Source organism: Thermobia domestica, chromosome 6, assembly GCF_964235325.1.
Source record: "Thermobia domestica chromosome 6, izTheDome1.hap1.1, whole genome shotgun sequence".
Taxonomy (NCBI): domain Eukaryota; kingdom Metazoa; phylum Arthropoda; class Insecta; order Zygentoma; family Lepismatidae; genus Thermobia; species Thermobia domestica.
In genome coordinates, this window is record NC_137459.1 from 136402496 (window position 1) to 136422757 (window position 20262).

The 20262-nt window shown below is 36.1% G+C and overlaps 1 protein-coding gene across 5 annotated transcripts in view; it reads left to right on the forward strand.

The window, feature by feature from the left end:
- The window catches only part of CRMP (Collapsin Response Mediator Protein), a 502151-nt gene that overhangs the window by 275638 nt on the left and 206251 nt on the right, over nucleotides 1-20262 (forward strand). The window lies entirely within an intron of this gene.

Here is a 20262-nt window from a genome sequence, read left to right on the forward strand (position 1 = left end):
CACTCATGTCCAAAATTGTTGTCGCATATCTATAACTGTCTTCTTGTAAGAATGTACTTTGATAATGATTTTTCAGGGTACTTTTAATGCTGATACTATGTGTATAATCGGGAAATGTATATTTGTGATAAATTTGGTAGGAAAAAGACTTATAAATACGAAAATTAGTATGAGTAAAACAGAATGTTGCTAAATGGACAAGGAAGTTTTATTTTCGTTTTATTGTTCTTATTTACTGCCCTTTTGACATGAAATTTGCCACGTACATGTCTTTGCCGATTATACACATACTAACATTATATGAAATACCGGACGAATTCGTTATCAAATTATATTCCTACAACAACGTATTTATAGACATGCGACAATAATTTTGGAGATGGGTGTATGTAAGGGAGGAGTGTACCGGGTTTGATACCCTCTTCTGCAAGGTAGTGCGGAAATAATTTCCAATATTAGGAAATGAGTACAGACGTTATACGTCCTCTGGGCAGAAAGGGCGTTGTTTCAGTTTTCTGAAACATTGAAATATTGTCACTACATACTATTGTTATTACTCAATCAGCGTTGTAAGTTGGGATGCTTCAAATTACCCCCAACCTCCTGGAGGGAATGTTGTGTACTTATGAGTAGGATAATGGAACTTCTAAGAGATAGGGATGATGGTATAAGTTAGAATGACACTTTGGGATAATATAAACGTTGCCACTAAAGAGAAATTACTGCTAATTGCATAATTGCCCAAGAAGTACTCATTATTGTAATAAGCTTCAAGGAATGAAATATCTTCGATTGGATGATTTAATTTTAGTGCAGCTTTCTACAAACAAGGCTTGTGCTCTAGTGTATTATTCAAGAGAAATTTAATCACGGATCTGCATTTTTCTCGACAACTGTAACGTTCAAGTCAAAATCAGTGGCGTGCGCAGATTTTCGTCAAAGGTATGTTCAAGCACTCGGCGCTGCAACAGTGACGGCTTTAGCGGGTAGGCACGGGCCTACTCAACAAATTTTGAAAATCATGTAAACGCTAAAAGATACAATGAAAAGTAAATAGGTTTTCTACTATTTATATTAATGGTACAAAATTATTTAACAAATAGCATCAACCATTACTGTAAGAGTAATTTTCCTCCTGTCATTAATCAATCAAATGTGTATATATATCCATAAGCGAGGAATCGTGCCTACCCGAAATTAAAATCCTGAAGCCGACCCTGCGCTGGAGACCCGGGTTTGATTCTTTGTGGGAGCTCATGTTCAGTGCTTACATTGTAGGTCCACGTATTATATTACCATCGGTAATGAATGGGACGCTGGGCTAATGGTCAACCAACTTAAAACAGTCAAGTTTGTTTTCCCATGATATCTTGCGCAAAGAGGGGGTTAAGTTCTTAAATCCCCCCTTGCCTACGCCACTGGACAAAGTATTTGAGTAGCAAACTGACGGTACCATAAGATCAACCGACAAGCAGCTGTTATTTTACGTAGCTTTCCGTGACATGCTGCGGGTAGGGAACAGTTTTAATTTTTGATAACCGTTTTTTTTTTTTTTTTAAGCTTCTTAAGCGATGGAACTCCATATTTACAAAATTGAGGCTATTTACATGACTTGTGTTCAATTTATTGTTAACATACCTTATTAATTTAGTTGTCTGGATTTCAACGTAATACATCAATAGGTACGTTGTTATAGAAGCAAGTTATTTTATTCATTTTGAACATTACAAAATGTGAATCGATACTTATGAATTATACTTACTTTCATTATGGACGAACGGATTGTGAATCCTCTTGTCGTGTTTTTTTTTTTTTTCTTTTTTTTCTTGTAGTACACTGAAATCTGTTTATTTTAATTGATGATATGGGCTAATTATTTTATGAAATTTAGAATCAGCTTCTAACGTACTATCAGCTGTCTGTACCTATACGAGTTGTTTTTTTCAATCAGGTATTGATATTTTATTTTGCTAATGATTATTTTTATTTATTTATTTATTTTTTGCGGAGAACCTTATTATAATAAACAGATTATTTTCCTCGTATTGCTGTTGAACCTTTGAATTCAGATATAATGTAATTCCCTTTTTTAAACAACAACAAAAAAATGCATGTTAAGTAACTAGTTTAAGGGGAAGCAAGGAAACTAGGGTAAAAATATCATTGGAACATAAAAGCTTTACGTGTTATAGTCAGGAGCGTCATTTCAGCTTTTGCTTGGAGGGGAAATAAGTAAATTTTCGCATTTTTTCACTGATTTTCTACTATTTTATTGATAAAAACTATACAAATCTCAAACTCAGGGGGGCGCAATTGCCCCCTGCCCCCTAAATGACGCCCCTGGTTATACTGTCAAATAGCATTTATTGCAGGTCTGCATTATTTTACTATTTTGAAGCGGTTGAAGATCAAAACATCATTAAAAATTTTGATACAGTCTGTGAATACAACGTTTCCTCCCTTTTTCCGTAGAGATGCGTACGAGGCAAGATTTGAGTCTGTCTCGTTTCGAAAATGCACTGTAAAAGTGATGTCTTGACTCGAATTTTGTAAGGAAATTTCTGTCTCGTCTCGTGTGCATCCCTATTTTCCACACGCAAACTTAGAATTAAAGGTAGTAGTACGCTTGTGTTTACATCCCGACAAAGGTGTCATCTTAATGACAATATTTTACAACAGCGTTTCCCAACCTTTTTCAACTTGAGGCACACTCCGGGTGTAACTTGAATTCTCGCGGCACACTCATAGATATTATTATTATTATTATTATTATTATTAGTAGTAGTAGTAGTAAATAGAAAATATCGTGGTAATTTTTTTCTGTGATTACTGACCTTCTCACAGAGAAGAAAGCTCGATCACTAGTTTTCCCACGTCGTAAATCATTATACTTATTTTTCATTGTAATTCAAAAATAGAAAACAATTCCAATGAATTATAGGACTCAGGCTTTCAAAAACACACTTTCTTTTTGTAGACCCTATCCAACCTTTCACTAAGGAAGGTCACTAAATAACAAACGAACAAACAAATCTCTTGTACTCTTAAAACAGATGGAGGTAATTTCTATGAGTGTTTGCTTTGTCGAAAGGGTAGAATGAGGTTTTAAAATTTCAAGTTATGAAATAACCTGTAACAATAAAGAAGAAATAATGGTCATAACAATGATAATGAATACTTTTTTTTTTTTTGAACATTGAATATGTACAGACAAGTAACACAGTGTGAAACTTATAATTTATTAGCATGGTCAATATACGTCACAATTTTTAAATATTAATAAAATTCTGTTTTCGAAATACAATCTGTGTAGTAGTAATGTATGTATATACAATTACAGTATTTTTTTCCATTGTAGAGGTTCATAGTAATGTGAAATACAAATACACATTTTTCCTGTCTTGTAATTTGGTTGCTATGTAATTAATAACTTTGTTTTCATTTCCTCGCGGCACACCGGTTGGGAAACGCTGTTTTACAATATAGGCTATGGTAACTTGGTTTATAGTAGGGCCAACAAGAGATGGTCTCTGACGTTTCTTACCACATGCGGAGGGAAAATGCAATCCCTACTTTGATACTAGTGTTACCAGCCACAGTCACCATTCATTAAATTGCCACTATAGATGCACCGAAAAAAAGCCTTGACGTGTGAGTAACGGCAACATCACTGCGAGCTGTCGGAGGCCTTCTCTTGCTGGCTTCCCTTTAGCACCTCACTGAAACGAGATATGAATGTATTTCTTTGTTTTGGACATCGAAAGATAATTTCAAGTTGCATACGACAAGAAAATTTCTACGTGAAGACTAATAGTTTTCCTTGAAGACCTTTCAGTTTGTGACAAGTGACCTGCCAATAATGTCAGAATACCTATGATGATGACCACCAGAAAAGGTTACATGTAATGAAATTCCTCTAAACGGCTAGGTATTTAAAGCCGACAGTAACCAGTGCGACTTTTTTTTTCTACTGGAACGGAACTGTTTGCTTGTTTAGCGTTCCTTTTTAGCACCGAGGCTATGTCAGATGTTGACTTACGATTTATAAGAACAAAGTATCAAGGACAAAAATGTTATATTTACCCCTTTAAGATGATCAGTTTATTACAAGGAGGATACGGTAGCTCAGTGATAGTGCTTACCTCTGGTCGTGGGATCTCTGATTCTATCCTCGGCCAAGTGAGTTTGTGGTGGACAACATGGTGTACGTGTGTTTTCTCGTGGTACCATAGTTTTCTCCCACATTTTTATTACACCAGTTTTTCCGTCATCATTCACTTGCCTTGATCATCGTCTCTCTAATCCTAAAGAGCATAAACGTGGGACGTTAAACTGGATATTTCATTTTCACTTTACTGCTAATATGTGTTTCGTGAAGTAAGATGTGTAACAGAGAATTACCACGTAATGCTAATGAAACAAGTGGGTGAGACTGGGAAGTTTATTTCGTATGCTCCAAAATGAAAATAAATAAGAAGAAAACCAAAGTGATAAAGTGCACAAGAGCAGGACAGGAAGGAGCAAAAGTATGGCTAGAGGGAGAGAAAATCGAAGACGTTAAGACGTTCCCCTATTTAGGAAGTCTAATATCCTCGGACGTAAGCTTCAGAATAGCGGAGGCTAAGCAAGCATTTAATAGGAAAAGAGGACTGCTAACATCAAGAAATGTGTCGCTGGAAGTTCGTAAATGATTTAAGACCCTGGTATGGACCGTGGCGCTTAAATTAGAAGGATGAATTTTCGGAAACCTTTTAAAATAATAATAATAATAACCTCCGCAGGCCAGGATTTGTCACTATGTAAAATCCATCGGAATTAGTTCAATGGTTTTGTGTAATAGCCGTGATTTTTTTTTGACATGAATTGACATGAAATGCAAATTAAAGGGAGCTCTTGTAGCATTTATATATATATTTTTTTCTTCCAGCATACAGCTAAGAAAAAAAAACTTAATTCAAAGGTTTCGTGTGGAATACTGTAGTGTGCAAAGCTATGCGAAAGCGATTATAAAAGACTAGATGCTTCCGAAATGTGGGAGTAGAGAAGAATAGAGGAATAACTGGGACGAATGAAAATCCAATAGGGAGATGCTAGGTATTTCAGAGGAGAAAAGAACGTCAATTAGGGTTAATTAAAAGGAATAGACTAATTACGACATTGTTTGAAAAGAATCTTTTGAGAGACGTGATAGAAACGATGATGAAATAAAAGGAGGGAGAAGAATATAGCACTGATGGTATGTAAATAAGTAACTATAACGTCAATAGGAAGAGGTGGCTGAGAATCGTAGAGCATAGAATCTTCTCAACTTTCCGCATGAAAATATTCGATATTCGAATAATAGTTTGAGCAATTATTCGGTTAACGAATAATTTAACAGTGCTATTGCTTATGCGTCAAAGTTGTCTCATTGTGAAAGGCACGGTGGTAATGTAGTTCACATATTGTTCGACGAATTTCTCGTTTGATTTCCAATCATATAGATGGTTTCAAATAGATGTGAAGATTATACGGCCGTTCACTGCAATTTAAAATCTAAAATCGTTTCGGAGATATGGTAAATACTGGCAAAGTTTGCAGCACTGCTTAAGACTAAGTACTTGTTGTAATAAGGCTTATCGAAAACTATTTATAGTGTTAAATAACGATGAAAAGCACCAATGTTTTCAAAACTTCCCACAAATACGCCATTTTAAGCAGTTTAGCAAACAAAAGTGTCCAATGATTTTTGACTGACTGTATTTTTTAATATTTCTACAGTAACGCGACGTTTTAATTGTATCTTAATGTGCAATGTTTTGTTTTTTAAAATGGATAATGATGATACTGAACATGACCGTGCTTTTCTGTTTATTATTAGGACAAAGGCCGTAATGATGTTCAGATCTGATCATTCATATTTACGTAACCGCATGCTGGTTGGTGAGCAAACTTTAATAATAACTAGCTGAACCTGCGCTGTCTACTCAGCGCATCATTCGCATATGAGCATAATTATCCTTCTCATTCCTCACATCTGTACATTTCCCTTAACAGACACAAGTGAAAGAAGTCTTGATTAAAAAAAAAAAAAAAAATGGCAAGCCGTATCATAAAGGGGACCTCAATATTTCTCACTGTTTGCAAGATTTGAGCCTACTTCTGTTTGGAGTTTCTAATTCACGCATGACCAGTGTTTTCTTTCTTCTTGCACGCAGTATGTAATAAGCAAATACATTACACACGCAATTAATTATAATCGCAGTTATATATGATGTTCATTGGGCAAATCACTCCAAAAATAAAGATTCATCTTACTGGTTATCGTTCCTTTTTCATTATTATTTGGCCATGAAATAAACGCCTGAGACATATGCAACCCATATATACAACTGCGTGGCGTTGGAATGTATAACGTGTAGGATATGATGCTTTAGTTTTTTTTTTTTTTAATTTCAACGCTTTCATGCGTACCCTAAAAAAATGTAATAAAGAAATAACGGCCTTGTTTTTAAAATATTCAATTAGAACTGGACAATCTACGCAAAATTTCCAATCGATCAGTGAAAACGTCATCTTTCTAGAGCCTGTAGTTTCCGAGATCTCATTGTCGAAAAGATTGGCCACAAACATATAAACATAGTTTAAAAGAACTTGGAAGATGGAAGCAAGATTCACATGCATTGATTTTAGAGAAGGCTTATTACAATACAAAGGCTTTGAACAATAATTTTATATCATAAACTTTATGAAAAAGATATAGTTAACTAATTTAGACTATTTAAAGTACAAATACTTAAAAATGTTTGTGTCTGTTAAACGTGAAATCACACATAACCGCAAATGAAAGAATTGAAAGCCATAGTTATACGTTGGAGCTCGCGCGCTTTTAATTGCTATTGTATCATTTTAATAGATAGACTAGCTAAACCTTCTAGTCTATATAGTCTATTAATCAGCAGGTCCACTTCTTATAAAGCCTCTCTGCTGAAAGGGCGCTACATTAGTAAAAGTTAAATCAAATCATTCCACTTTTGAACTGTAGGTTCACGTCTCATATGACCTTGGTGCTGTAAAGGGCCGTTAAAATTCGACAAACAAGAATGTTGAGTAGGCTATATAAAAAATGTAAGTTAATATTCGGGGAGAGGACGAGAAGATTTGCAGGGAGTTCTGATATTGAAATTCTATCTGAGTACTGGAATGGAGTATAATTTTACTGTAGTTCACGGAAGAAAAGCTGCAACATTTTGCTTAAATTATTGTCGAAATGAAGACTTCATGATTGTCAGTCCATCTTCAATTACTGTAGCTAATAGATAAGTTACACGTGGTAATTTTAGTAAACTTTTCGTGTCTTATAAATAGTTATCCCGTTCTATATTGTAGAACTTATTTTCAGAAGGTATTGCATTCGAATGCTTTGTAGTTTAAAAAAAGAAAATATGGTTTAGATTCTGACGTGCTGAGGCAGGTAGGGAATTACAAGAGTAATAAAAATGTTCGTGTTTGAAATTCCATCCCACGCTTTATGAGAGCCGTTTGGTACTCTGAAAGTCAACTTTCCTGAAGTAGCTGAGTTATAGCAAGTTCTGTTCATTTATACGGATTCAGGTTTACTGTCTGTTTTAAGTTCTAGTATAAGCTATGTAGTTACGAACTTAAGAGAAAACCAAGATCTTAAAATTTTAACGAATAGTTCTGGATGTAGATAATTATCTAAATATTTTATTATAAGGTAGCTATAAATTAGTTTTAAATTTAAAATTGCAATGTACCAGCATACCTATAGTATAAAAACATCTTAATATTAGGATATTATATCCTTATTTCAGAAGCGTCAATTCAGAAATAAATTTTCTCACTTTGCCAAGATATGGTTGGAATCAATACATAGTAATGTCATAAATAAAGGGGTATGGTGGTTTAACAGTATTTCTCAATTCTGGTGTGTGTTTGTGTTGGTGGGGATAGGGTTCCTGGTATGATCACAAACGAAATATCTTGCGGTGTAATACATCATCCTGTACATCGGTCTTCAGTTTTATCTCACTGTCTTATTTTCACTAGTTAATGCGTCTTCATTCACTTGTGTTGCTGACTTTCTGTAGCGTATAGGATATAATTGAGGAACGCTAAATTAAAATTTCATTTTAAGATCTTTTGTAGAGGAGTCAAGTTGTTTGGTTTGGTTTGGTTTCTTAAAGCTGATTATTATTAGCCTTAATCAACACTGAATACGAGGTAGCTTTTAAAAGTTTCTAAACTGCTTTATATATATATATATATATATATATACCCTCCTGCTCCCCTATGTTGCACCGTCAAAGTAAAATAAAAGCATCCCAGGCCCGAACCTCGTTTGTGTTAGAAGTTTGAGCGGGATCGCTCGGGGCATACCTTGAGGAGGAGCAGGATGAGAAGACATATAAAAATGCTATATCTAGATGATTTGGGAGTTCTGAGATGAACTACACTCCAAATTCCGTTTCTGCCTAAGTTCAGCCTAATTAGCACCCCTCGGGGAGTGAGGTGTTTACATGTAAAAATAATCGAAGACGATCGCCATTGGTGTCGAATCCACAGTTTTCGAGGCCACTAAGTTGATTGTGACAGTTCCGGTGCTCTTAGAGTCTAAGCTCAAGCTCCCAGTGATAGTAAAACCCTTAGCATACCTAGGTAATTGGAAGGGAGTGATTTATAAAAATGATCGAAATCGAGTGATATTAGTGTCGAAATCATAGTTTCTGGGGTTGCTAGATGAGTTGATTTTCAGTTTACCGTCCCTTTCAGCAGCGAGCCTATATGAGACAGTACCTACTGATTAATGTGGAGTCCCACATGAGCTCCCGCCGGGAATCGAACGCGGGTTTCTCACGACAAAGGCGCGTACGCTAACCGCTTAGCCACGGAGGAGCTCGGTTGTAAAGATGAATACTGACATAAGCGATGCATTTTTAAGTCCATGTTCAGTCTCTATCAGTATAATAGGTGAGAAGAGCTGGACCGAGAATGGTATCGAATCCATAATTTTCGGGGTTGAGAGAACTGGTGACTTATCTCAAATAACTTTGGGCGGATAATGTCTCCCTGAAGGTGCCTTGTTATCATGTCACTCTGGTTCATGTTCTATTAGGGTAGGATGTTTCAAAATTTATGCTAAAAGTAGAGTATTATGGATGATCATTGAACTGAGTATCGTAAGGAGCAAGGGGAATTAAATATTTTCCATACAATTTTTGTTCCCTTGCAAAGAACGGGTATTTCAGGTAGATTTATATATTAACTAGGCACTACAGGTTAGGTCAGGAGTCAGATTTCTGGGCTTTCGGCATCGAAGGCCATGTTATTCCGTCACGTATGAGGGATGACGTCCCACGGTGATCACACTATCCGAGAAAAGGGAAGGAAGGAAGCGGTCTGGGACCTGTATGTTGGATACCACTCCGGCATTTGTCTGGTGTGAATGAGGAAAACCTCACTCAGGATGGCTGGCCTGAAAAAGATGTACACCTTTGCAACCGAGTGTCCCCACCAGGAATCGAATCCGGGGCCGTTCGCACCAAAGGCGTGAACGTTAGCGACTATACTACGCGGGGTTACTGAACGATCATTACAGATATCTCGCTTTTTAAGATTACTGCATGTGATGAAATGGAAATTAATATTTGATATTATGTTTTTATTTTTTTTAACGGAAGTATTATTCCTAGATGACAAACGGGTTATTTTTCATAGTTTTACATTAAAATACAATAATACCCTGAAGTTACGTGACAGGTGTGTCCAATGAAATAAATCGAATTCCCATATTTGAGGGTACGACTTTTGGTTTTACTGTATAGCTAAGTTTTAAAACTATTTTTAACATTACTTTATGTGTTGATATATCTTAATGAGTGAAACTTCCTTTTTAAAACAACTGTTATGAGAGTTCAATTACCTCTAAATACTTGTTCAACTTCATTTCATTATTACTTTACACAGTATTGTCAGGCTCGGACTTTTCAGGGCAGGAGGGCAGGGATCCCTGCTGGGGCCCTCTCTAACTTGTTTGCTGTATTGGAGCATAGTTACTCGTTGTAGTTTGTTTCGTTCCTCGAGTTTGGTGGCCCCCAGCATTAAATGTAGTCTTGGTGTCCCATTATTGGAATCAAGCTAACAGTATTGCAAAGTCCTGCTTCAGGACCTTTGTTTGTGGCCTAGTAAGAATATATTTCAACAATATGAAGAATGGGGCCCCAGCATCATATTGTTTAAATGTGTATTGAGGCCCCATGAATGCCGAAGCGAGACTGACTTTTATAAAGTCCTGCTGGGGCCATCTGTTAGTCGTTTCACAAGATATTGCAACACAATAAAGAAACAGAACAGGTCCTCACCTTGGGGCCTATTAATGAAGCTGACAACTTTATGAAGAAAAGCCACCCCCATCGCAAAGGTTTTACAAGACTCTGTTAAACTTACTATTACCACCACCACCACCGGTATCCATATTATAAGCCGGTATCCATTACGAAGGTACAATAAGCAGAATTAGAAAAAAGAAGAAGTTGAAACTTAGTATACTTTGTGAGACTTCTACATGCTACATGGGAAGGGAACATGGGGCCCTCCAAGTGAGGCTCCTGCCGGGGCCCTATACTAGTTTATTTCTTGTGTATCCGTGATAAACCTACACTCAAGTACAAGGGTTGTCGTATACCTGCCAACGTTGGCAAAACATGTCTCCATTCTGCGTGGTGATATACTAAAACTTCACCAGCATATTTCTGATAATGTCGCAAGAAACGTAAGTTGGAACTTCAGTTCAGATGTCTAGAACAATTGTGCTTTCTGCAGTGAGTCTTTTATTTTCTGGGGGCGAGGAGGAGATAGCGGCCAAAGAAAGTGATGTGCCAAATTTTATCATTATGGGACTACTAGAAGTATGGGATATTCAAGAGCGTGTAATTTAGCAATAATTCGCTCTAAGATACATGTTGCTACAATGAAGATTGTCACTATAGTGTGTATGTGTGTGTGTACGTATGTACTGGTACGTGCGGCAGGAACGTATTACACATTATCTCAGAGCTGGCAAGTAAATAGTATTACACTATGTGATCAAAAGTATTGGGACTCCACCTGCAAAGAGTATGTTGAGTCAAGTAATTTCGTTACTTCTACTGTGAATTTAAGTAAAAGGTTCCGAAAGACACGTTGACGGTTCCAAATCTTAAGTTTAAAAAGCATAAAGCGGTGAGTGTTTCAATTGAGTTTGATACAAATACATGTCATTACCTTTCTTATCTTTGATCCATTAACTCTTTCAACTTCCTTCTTTCTGAAATTAAAAAAAAATAAAATCCTTCTTACATTATAACATTTATGATTGAATGCAAAACAGAGGGCGCGGTGGCTCATTGGTAGAGCGTTCACCTTCGGTGCTTGGGGTCCCTGGTTCGATCCCAGCACGCGCCGTGTGAACTTTGAGGTGGACAAACACCGTGCTCGTGGGTTTTCTCGGGGTTCTACAGTTTCCTCCCACTTTCTTCATTCCACCATTTCATTCATTTCTCATCATCACCGTCTCCTTTAGCCTAACCGGCATAACCGTGGGACGTAAAACTTAGATTTCATTTCATTTTTGAATGCAAAACACAGCGATTGTAAGTTCCATTATTCATTTCTTGTCTTAGAAATCTACCACTTGGTTGCGACTACAGTCGTAACGATACGGCATGAAACGGAGGGTCAACTATTCTGTCGAGTGCATAGACTTGCACCGTGATAGATTATGTAGATTTGCAAATCAGTATAAGATTTTAGCCTTTCGATAAATATCTAGGTCTTTTGTTTCCAGTCAGTGTCACTGAAATGAAATAGAAACATGACGGGATGTCCGCAACCAAAAGCAACACAGCCGACTTTACATTTTGACCTCCAGAGATTGTTGAGCATTGAAGAGCATTATTTTCAGAAACTGACGATCATTCATTACCACAGTCATCGAAGAATTGCAGTGAGGATCTATCTACACTTACGTTAGGACGATAGATGCACTGTAAAAAATAAAATACCATTTAAACGCTTTTAGTACAGATGTTGAGGTGCAAATTGATCAAATAGTGTTTATAAAGCGTGATTCGCGTGTTCAAAAGTGTTAATTCACTAAAAAAGTATCTAGTATGACATATTCTGTATATTGTACTTCTGGGCAAACAGTTCGAAAACAAAGTGATGACATACATTTTGCACATTTTGTACATGCATCTGGAACATACTTGGATTACACAGTATCTAAAAGGGGTGAATGTGTGATCTGGAAGTCTTCAAAGAGTGTCGGTAATATGTAAAGTACCCTACTGTGTCTAAAAGTTTATTTTTTGCGGTGTGGTTGACGAGAGGTGTTAAAGCTTTGTTTCGGTTGCTAAACGTCTGCCCATAAACCACAAACCACATCAAAAAAGACAACCACCACCTCACGTGATATATAGAGGGACACCTCTGAACCACAGAGTAGTGAAAATAATTTCTTTGGGGTAATGAATCATCGTATACTATATGCCATCCCAAAAGCCAAGATTTGGTTCGAAGAATGTCTAGTGTACGGCATCTTCCGGCCCGCGTAGTACCTACAGATGTGACATCATAGTGTATTCCTGTTTCTCGTGATGTTTCTCATTTCTTGTTACCCTGCATAACAATGTCCCTGAAGAGAGTTTCGAGAACATTCTAATAAATTATTTGCCGCTTTCCATTGAGAACCAGTAGTGTTCTTCACGAGACGAGAATAAGCTTTCCCGGTGTCACCTCTTAATTTTTGTCGAAATCTCGTCTTGATATTTTCTAGTCTGCTTTTGCAAATTTATGTACAACATTTATACCCTCATTTTCGTAATTTGATCTAGAAGCTATCAGAATCCTTCCATGTTGCAAGAGCTCCACGAAGAATGCCATATATCAATATTTGAACCATTTTTAATATTGAAGTATATTGTGTAACAACTTGCGTATTCCGTATCTTTAAGCGTTGATAAATGCTTTCCATTGTGTTCATACAATCACGTTATCAGTTTTAATTTTTTTTTTTTACTATGAATTATGTAACAGTGAAAACACTGTTTGAGGTCTAAGACTTGATTGAACTAGTGTTGCCCACAAGACTCGAGAAATTTCAATGTTTATATTGCGCGGTTTTTTGGGGGAGTAATGTCAATAACAACAACAACAACGTCCCTATAATGGACTGGCCTACTGAGCGTCTTTGTTTGGAAACAACCGAAAATTTATTAAATGTTTCGAACGTCAGCTTCGCGCCAGACCACAACGGCCAAAATCAATACCTGCTCTCATTGCATATATTTCCGAAGAATGGGCTGTTATTCCCCAACAAACCTTTCTCCACCTGTATATCTTCGAGAGTGGTGGCTGTCATCAAAAGTGGACCAAATCTGTATTACACGCCACTACATGAGAGGGATCCATGATCAAACTATAATTTTTGGTGCATTTCCGGATACTTTTGGTCACAATGCATTAGGCAGTTTTGGCAACCGGTTCGGGAAGTCTTCGATAAAATGTTTTACTTATAAAATTTATTAGGCTATATTATTTTAGTGCATAAACAGCTGATATGTTACCTATTATCATTAGTAGTACTTCGCTCCTTCGTCTTCCATGTTGGTTTCAGTGAATTAGTATTCTATAGAGCAAACTATCATCAGGTTTCAAATTTCGTCGCTTATTTGGGGGCCACGGTACCTCAGTGGCAGAGCGTTCACCTCTGGTGCGTGGGGTTCCTGGTTCGATTCCAGCTCACGCCAAGTAGGCTTTGTGGTGGATGAACACTGCATGCGTGGGTTTTCTTAGGGTTCTCCTGTTTTCCTTATTTCATTCATTTTCATCATCACCGTCTCCTTTAGCCTACTGGGGTGTAAAGCAGAGATTTAATTTGATTTCATTTCGTCACTTACTTCCTAATTCACAACAAATCGGCAATAACTAGTTGGCAATTAAAAATGGTCAATTCTTCCCTTCAGACTGAAATTTGGTATAATTGAATCAGCCATTCGTTTTCTGTTTCATAGTTCTCCCATGTACCGAATCTCCTGTCTATGTGGAACTTACTGACCCTTGAGAAATCAACTTGCCCTCGTAAGTTGAATTTCGAAAAACGCACAAACTTATCGTTATTCATTCTTTGCACGGAAGGAATAGATTTGTACACGGAAAAATAGATGGGTCCTTTTGGGAAATGACCGTCACGCCCACCTTCGGCCAGGGAAAACCTATATCCCCTCCTTTTGTTATTTCTAATTACCTATACTTGTTGCCGGACCGACTGGTATCCGGAAATTAAATACAGCGGTCTTTTAATTTGAACTCTAAAGGGAACGTAAAAAGTTCGAATTATCCAAAAATGTGTTGTTATAAATTTCTAGAATCAAGCGAAATAAACTATTGTACATACATAAAGAAATGCATGTGTAATTATGCAGTATGCAGTAAACTGGACCTTTAAGAGTTGTGTATTATTTGCATGATACAATAGGGTCGTATTTTATGATGGTTTATGCACCCACCAAGTGCACCGGATTCAACCACGTGCCGTGTTCAGAATGCAAGGCAATAGTAGAACCTGTTGCACAAAACCTCGATGTTACATAAGAACCTTAAGTAGAAAATTCTGTTCAGCTAACTTATTGTACGTATAAAATTAATTTGTAAAATTTAGTGTATTGTGGATAAATAACACTAAATTTACCAAGTCAAAATGGAGACCACTTCTGCAACAGCCGACGAAGATGCTTCAGATCTTTTTCCAATCTGATTTAGAGGTTGCTGTGACCATTTTAGAAAAAATCAACACTAGTTTTTGTATCAAATCAAAGCATAATATGACTTTTTACCTCCAGGATCGAGAACAATGAAAAGTGTCCAGCTTAAATATGTCGTAAGAATATTTCGATATTGAAGGAGAAAATACAGCCAATGAAGAACTACACATGTCACTAAATAGATTGACGTAACTTTCTCATATTTAGTTATACTGAAAATTGTTGTAGTGTCCTTTTAAAGCACTTGAAACTAACTACAATCACGTTGTCAAAAGGTGCAACGGTAGCTTATAATTATTGGGATATTTACTCTTATAGACTAAAATACATAATTAAAAGATATTTTACCCCATTCATGTAAATATATATCTAAAAACTTTGACAAATATAAATAAAACATTATTTTCTACATTATGCAGTTTCTTTTATTTTGGTGCAATAGTGACGTTTCTACGTCTATTCTGTGTGAATGTATACTCGTTTAAAGATTACCTTTCAAATTTTGAAATATACCTTATTGGTGAAGTCATATCTCCGAAATCCGCGGCTAAATTATTCGAGATTTTTTGAAGAATACCTCGCTAGCAGTACAACCTATTCCAGAGAATTTATTCTGAGAATACTCTTTTGTAGTTTTTTTAATGTCTAGGTTGTATCGTAGTTGCGCTGTACTATAAGGTCTATATACAGGGTGTTTCAAAACAACACCGTCAACATTTGGGAGGTGATTCCTAACACCAAGATAAGACAAAAAGTAAAGACCACCTTGGGTGCACAAATGCTTCCTTTCTATGTTATTGGGTGCCAAAAACATGAAAAAAGGAACTTTTAAGGTCCATTGCTCCAAAACTATGGTGTTTACCGTAATCGGGTCAAGACTTCACTTAGGAACTACTATGTGGCCTATCCAAATAACCATGTTTCAGAATCCTGCGGTAATTCCGCAACAATTTTTATAGAGGTATATGGCGAGTACTTCAAACTATATGCCTATAGCCAAACTCCCTCCATAAACATTGTTCCGTGAGTACCTTAGAATTCTGAAACATGGATTTTTGGGTAGGGGACATACCAGTTCCTAAGTAAAGTCTTGATCCGACTATGATAGGACCTATAGTTTTGGAGCTATAGACCTTTGAAGTTTATTCTTTTTTCATGTTTTTGGCAGCCTATAACTTCGAAAGGAAGCACTTGTGCTCTCAGTTTGGTCTATACTTTTTGTTTTATCTTGGTGTTAGGAATCACCTCTCAACCGTTGTCGCTGTTGTTTTGAAATACCCTGTATATAATATAAACGTTCTGAGAATACCTAACTATTTTCATGAAATAATGTCAACTAACTTCTATGAATGCAAGAAAACGATTTCGCTAGGAAAGGTATTTAGATGAACTGTTCGAAGACTGACTTACCTAAATTTTCCAAGAAATTGCCTAAATTTACAGTTTTGAGCGCAGGAAAGCAATTTTAGTAAGTCTTGACTTAGTAAAATTCATGATTTTAGTGACTTTGCTAAAACTTACTTCATAGGGAATTAATGGATTTCATAAATAACCTAAGAGATTATTATATTTACCCTTACAGAACAGAGGTCGGTGTTCCGAGATACTGGAGCTTAATCTTTTACTAACAGATGGTGTTATGTAACCTATGCATGTATTCATTTTAGCAATTTACAATTGAATCAATTTCTTGAATGAAACTTTAGCCAATGTTTTCACTCAGGTTATTGAATAGTAATAGTTTACCTATCACGCTTAAAGTCCGAAATCGACTAATGTAAAAGGTGGAGTAAAGTGTGTGACAATTTGAATAATAGCTAACTTTTCATTATACTATATCATGTTGATTACCCGACTTTATTTTCTTTTCTTTCTTTCTTCCTTTCTTTTCCTTTTTTCTGATTGTGTGAAAAAATTCATGGCGGAAGATAAGGATTTTGTATAGCAGATTTAATAACAGTGTAAATCTACCATTATTGGGGAAGAGAAATCGATTTGAGTAAGTCTTGATTGTAGGAAGTCATTTAGATGTGAATTTGGAGAATTCATTCTAACAATTTTGCTTGAGGATTTCCATGGATCTTATTGAATGCGTCGTTTTACAAGTAGTAGGAGGTGGTTTACTAATATCTCGAGTTTTCAAAAATAAAAAAAAAGAAAAAAGAAACGAAACTTTCACGGAGCTTGAGAAGTCCAGTGAAATTCCAGCTTGCTACAATCAGTTTCGTATCCATGATGGAGCCAGAGTTGTGTTTTAAATATTTCCCATTAATCTTTCCTATTGCTAAGTGAAAAATGCATTTTTAAGTTAATATATGAAGGAGATAAACCTATGTTAAGTGAATTTACAGTATATCAGCATATGAAAGTATAGGGTATTTAAAAATTAAAAATCGTAAGTAATCTGTAAACAACCTTTGTGCTGTGATTACAAGTGTGTTAATGTGGAATGATGTAAATGCACATGCATTTACGTAGTGATAACATGCATTGAACATTTAAACGAGCGACGTTATTGTTATATCGACATAATTTAATATCCTCCTCATATTGTGCTTCTGAAGGAAAAGTTGGTCGTGCAATTATATTTGGAGTGCGGTAGGTAATGAATAACACGTGTCGCTGGCTCCCCTGGTTGTAGACTCGGATCCATACTATAGTTTTAAAGCCGCAAAGCCATTCCAGTTACATAATTGTAATAAATATGTTCTGTGATTCAAGTGTTATTGGAAAACAGTTAAGCTTAATTATCTCAAAGATACCCTTTTGATGATTGAGGAGTCGCTTTTCAGAAACTTCTGTAATAACTATTCAGGTAAGTATTATGACTATTTTTATAGGGCTATAATTGATATTTGGTAAGCCCAGAAGGCGTGACTTGCATTTAGGGAGTCGGCCCGTATCCTGGATGTGCGAGTATTGATCCAGACGTCTGGAGGTCTCACTTTCCTTTTTTCTTTACTTGTTACAGAATCCGATTGATAGCTGTGGTTTTTAGGTTAACGAGACACTTGGGAAATTGGTGCGCCTCCATACTAATGAGTTATCTTGTATCTGAATTTAATTCAAAATTGATGTTTTTGTTATTTTAAGATAGGTCATTTTAGGCGTGGTCCATACAAACCATATCTCGCTCGGCAACACAGCTTAGGTCATACATTGTTTAGACGGTTCAGTTGTGAGAAACTAAAACTCCTGTTAAGTAACTTGGTATGTTTGAATGAAACAGAAATTCTTACGTGACTAATTAAGTATCCAAGTCTAAAATTTTGTTATACTCGTATCTTGGCCAATTTATTTGCTGAGAGAGATACCTCCAATCTCGCTGTAATTACTTCTGTATCCGGTTTGCTTGAGCAGAATCCAATCCTACATTATTCCTGTACTGGACTTTGAGTCAGTGATATGTCACAATGGTTAACAAGACTGAAATTTTGAGGCTTCATCGCTTATGTTTATACCAAACATAAGAGTTCGCCATATTCAATTGTGGAGACTCCAATGGGGTTTCCTTAAATCACTTGCAGAAAAGCGTTGTAGACATATATAAGCCAGGACAACTACTAAGAGTAGTCGATTTTTTTTTTATTGCATTGCATAATCTGTCAATGAGAAACAAAAAAGATGATTGATTCTCTCTTAGCTACTGAGAAATAAAAGTATATTTCACCATCTAGACAGGGTATTTTTTGTCTATCTCCTTAATTATAAAGTTCTATTTCGATGTTTTGAAATCAAGCCATATTCAAACTCTTTGATGCGAGAAATTCGGAACCCTCCCCAATGAACTACTTTTTAGCGTGCATATATTTGGTTTCGGGTTTGGTTCCCGGTGAGAGAGACTCGGAATCTAATCATGACTGAATGACCCGTGTCAAATTAGACCAACCACCAAAACTAAAACGACCGGAACATATTTCAAAATAATGGACTATTTATGGGCTAATTAATTGCTCTAATCCCAATTTTTGGGCTCCTAACGTTTAGCGGGAAATCTGAATCAAAATGGGCGAGTCTAGCTTGACATCAAGCTAGAACCCCCCCATATGGTTAGAATGCTCCGATCGAAAAAATTCAAACACCAGAATTATGGGCTATTTATTGTCTAATTAGAACTACCTTTTTTGAAGCTGATTACGTAAATCTGTACTTATATTGTGGTACTGAAGAGCTACAATAAAATTCGAAGAACTTTTGCTTCTAGTATATCTTCTTCACTGATTTGATAAAAGAAGTATACAAAACATAATTATAAGACATTCATTCAATATACATTAGAAAAATTACCAACGTTATATAGAAAATGTATAAACGTTTATAAACTATTGATAAACGTGGGCTGTTTTAAAGCTAGCATTTCGCTTTTTTTAACATCTTTTCTTTACCTTTTTTATACATGTATTGTATAATTTTTGTACATACAAAAATCCTATTGTTGTGTATATTTTCATTATTTGGAAGTATGAACTGAAAACTTAGTATCTATTGCATTAAGAATAATTTGCATAGAAATACATAGAGGTATATCAGTAAATAATTGCAATATAATATATAACGAGATAATTTATTCTTACAAAAATTAAAACTGGTCGTCATAAATCAACCAACAATCAGCCAGGCCCGCAGCCAGAGGGAGGCTAGGGGGCTTGCCCTCCCTAAATTTTTCGTGGCCCCTCCAGACCTCAATACAAAATGCTATTATCAATACAAAAACAATTTGTAGGAGAATTTTTAATGACTTAGCCCCCTAACATATTCATGGCTCCCCCAAACCTCTGAGGGTGGTTGCGGGCCTGCAACTAAGTATTGTTGAATCGTATAACTTTCATGCAGTAAACGAATTTCTGAGTGGAAAGAACATTTTCAACAATATATTAGTGACTTGCAAGAACATTGTTATTATATACTTAAGGAACTTCAATTTTGGAGGTCGTATCGGACTTCGATTTCGATAGACTAACTACAGACTCATAGTGGACCAATAGTGGGAGAAAACGGGAGAACCCCGATAAAACCCAAGCGCACGGTGTTTGTCAACCACAAAGACCACGTGGTGCGAGCTGGGATCGAACCAGGGATCACACGCCCAAGAGGTAAACGCTCTTCCACTGTGTCACTGTCTCCATTAGCAACGGCGAAGAGACATTTCCTTTAAACAAAATAAATAAATAAATAATATGATATTTCGCTACATAAATTCTATATATACACACTACATACTTCCAAAACTAATGAGCATATCAACACGTGAAAAGAATCCATGGATTTAGTAGTAGCTACAGATATATATTTACATTTGCGGAAAATGTAAATAAATCAATTTTCATTAGTATATATTGATGTTTTCTCCGAAATTATCATCCCACGTTATCTAAATATCAATACCAATCTTGCATGAGATTTCTTGCTAACGAGAGAAGAACTAAAATCGACATTACAGCAACTAATTAGCACACAAATA